The following is a 3,664-nucleotide window of genomic DNA, read 5'->3' on the forward strand; positions in this document are numbered from 1 at the left end:
TCCTTCGAACGTCTGTGTAGTATCTGTCTATCCATTGATTTTTCTGTTCAATATCTGTCGAGTTAACATATACACGTTATGCTAACACAACAATTAATTATTAAGCATTGTCTAATTTTCTTTCCAACCTCTACACGCTTCGTCTTTCCAGTTAAAATCTATTCACTGCGTCTTTATCGTCCATTGTATACGTTATACTGCGGCCATGCTGGTGCACCGCCTTGAAAAAATTTTAATCGAATGTATCGACCCTAGTACTTATTTTTAAGCCTGGTACTTGTAATAATCACTGTTGCCGAACCGCTAAGTTACGAGGATGTAAACACATCAACACTGGTTGCCAAACACTGCTGGGGGACAAGCGCGCGCACGCACACACACGCACACACACACACACACACACACACACACACACACACACACACGTACATGCACGCATATGCGACGGTGTTCTTTTAGTTTCCGTCTACCAAATCGCCTCACAAGGCTTTGGTCGGCCCGAGGCTATAGTAGAAAACACTTCCCCAATGTGTCATGCAGTAGAACTGATCCCAGAACCATATAGTTGGGAAGCAAGCTTCTGTCTACACAGCCACGCCTGTGTCTATCAGCAATTATACAGCCTGTTCTCTGTCGATCAAGTCAGCCAGCATCTATATACCATATTTATTTATGCAATAAACATCTACACGGTTTGTCTAACTATTGAAACAGAGCAATGCCAAGTACTATTATTTATAAAGGAGTCAAAAATAATTATCTCCTACACTTGTGGAAGTAAAAGGTATTCGGGGGCTTTTCTGTACAAAAAACTTAGAAGAACAAAAACAACAAACAAAAGACGTAATGGTTTCAGGAACAACGCTAGTAATTTTAGAGGGGAGGGGCTTAGTTGATGCAATCAACCTCTGTACTTGACTAGTACTTTATTTCGTCGTCCCCGAAAGGTTGACTGGCAAAACTGACCTTGGGAAAATTTTGAAGTTAGATTGTAAAGAGTTGGGAAAATGCCTTGAAGTATTTTTGCAGCGCTCTAACGACCCTGCAAGATCGTCGACTTAAAGGAGAGATTTATGGCGAAAAGAAATTCAAGAAGAGTTTTTAAAAAAGTGTTTTGTGCAAGAACATCGCCTTGTGTACTGGGGCAAAAAAAGAAAAGGAGGCTAATTGAGTGCCTCTTGGCCAGTTGACCTACGAAAAATAGCAGTTAAATCGTAGTACCACCACAATAAATAAATAAATAAATAAATAAATAAATAAAACCAAACAAACTGGAAGATCTTTAAAAGGAAGGCTACATGGGAGAAACGTTTAGACTACAAAAAAGTAGGAAATACTTGCAGACAAAAAAAAAAGATTGTTGGATAACCGAAGGAGTACGTACACTGTGGTTAGAGCCGCTGCCCTCCTCAAATTACATCTGACCATCTTTAAAAATCGAACTACGCTGGATATGGCAGTCCTACATGCAATGTATCCGAAGAGAAAAGACGAGTTGGCCAATACTTAGAATATCCTTGATCATAGGTTCAAGGCTGATCCTGGGCTAACACATCAACAACTGGAGAATACTATAAATAATCTCACAAATCTTATATTCACGTAATTAATATTGATTTCAAATTTTGGCACAAGGCCAGCAATTTCGAATTTCGAGGGAATGAATGAGTCGATTACATCGACTCCAATGCTAAACTGGTACTTACTTTATCGACCCGAAAAGGAAGAAAGGCAAGGTCGTCCACGGCAAAATTCGAACTCAGTACATGAAGACGGAAGAAATGCCGCTAAGCATTATGTCCGGCGTGCTAACAATTCTGTCAGTTCGACGCCTCACTCATAATTAGTATTTCAGATGCGAAATAACAAATTTGTCCCTTTGGAGATTATTAAACATTTCTAGAGGATTAAACAAAATTAATGAAATTAATATGAGTTTTCTAGGTCTATCGTTAATTATAGCACAATTTCATAAAACTAAGAAATTAAAAAAATATGAACTCGTTAACAACTCTACAATGAGAATCAACAGATGGCAAAACATAAGAAGGTGGCGCATTGCTGCAGAGTCAAAGCTCTCTCTATAAACACAAGTTTTTGAGAAAGAAACAGATCAGAATCAAGTACTGAGAGTTTATAACTCCCATCCACGCCGCCAACACCGCCAACACCAACACAACCACTACCATCACCAACACCTCTTCGTTATCAACACATTAATCCTCTCTGAGAAAAGGAAAATAAAGAATGACACAGTGAAAGAAGATAAAATAATACAACGCAATCCGCGATATGACGGAACTCAACAAACTTGAAACACAGCAGAACATAACGAACATAATCAACATAAGAAAATTAATATCAGTATCAGCAGGGAACACACACATATCCTTCTATCCGAATAATAATAATAATAATAATAATAATAATAATAATAATAATAATAATAATAATAATAATAATAATGATAATAATAATAATAATAATAATAATAATAATAATGATAATGATAATAATAATAATAATAAAAAAAACGAACGAAAAAGATACCGTTAAAATGTGATATGGCAAAAAATATCACCAACATCACCAACATCACCAGCATAGTACCACTCTAAAACAAATAAAGAATACAATGTAGAAGATTTGAAATTTAGAATGAACAAGAACTCAGAGGAAGTAAAGAAACCTAATTCAGTAAGTGAAAGCCAAATCGTGTAAAATAAACAATTCCAAGAAAGAAAAAAAAAAAAGAAAAGAAAAGAAATTGAAACAAAAGTAAAATATTCCAATGAGAAAAAAGAAGTCATTTCAAGGAATTAAACAACAAAACCATACAACTAAACATTTTGGAGAAAATATGTAAAATAGAAAAACAAATCCCTAAAACAAATTCAATAATTGACAATAAAAGAAGTGGAGTATATTCTATTGTAAGAATAGACAGATATTAAGGCATGAGATAATAGCAACTGGAAGTCACATGGAATAGACAACGCAGCTGAATGGAATATCTACATAACCTGCACACACATACATGTCCTATTCCTTAATAATACTGAATAATTTAAGGTGATTGTCAGCAACATATTGTCTGGATACCCCTCTTCCCATCACAACTACTACGTCAGCTACCATAGAAGACATGACAAGGGTCACACCACTACAAGCAAATGAAGGCTCTCAGCAGTAGAACAATAATATAAACATATTCCTGAGACAGCTGAAGAGAATTAAAATATGTTATTGTTATTGTTTAACCACGTAACAGCATCCCTTCTTGAGCAGACTGACAATCAAAGGCATTTCATCCGCGATCTTGCCTTGTCTCTTTTTTTTTTTTAGGGATATATATGACTATATTATCTGAGTTATCCTTTCCTTATTTATTACTATAAGAGTGATTTTGAGTAGAGAAATGTAGATATGAGTGAACCACCTTTACTGTTTTAAAAGGCAACTTGCCCACGTGATATTGTGATTTGGCCACCAGAAAATTAGATTTCTGGAGAGTAGATTTTTAATAAAAAGTATTTCTTGGTGTAATCATAAATAAGAATAGTAGGATCAATTCCCACAAATACTAATACCCATTTCTTTAAGCCCAGGCGTGACTGTGTGATAAGAAGCTTACTTCCCAATCACACAGTTTCAGGTTCAGTGG

The sequence above is a fragment of the Octopus bimaculoides genome, chromosome 17 (genome assembly GCF_001194135.2).
Source record: "Octopus bimaculoides isolate UCB-OBI-ISO-001 chromosome 17, ASM119413v2, whole genome shotgun sequence".
NCBI lineage: Eukaryota > Metazoa > Mollusca > Cephalopoda > Octopoda > Octopodidae > Octopus > Octopus bimaculoides.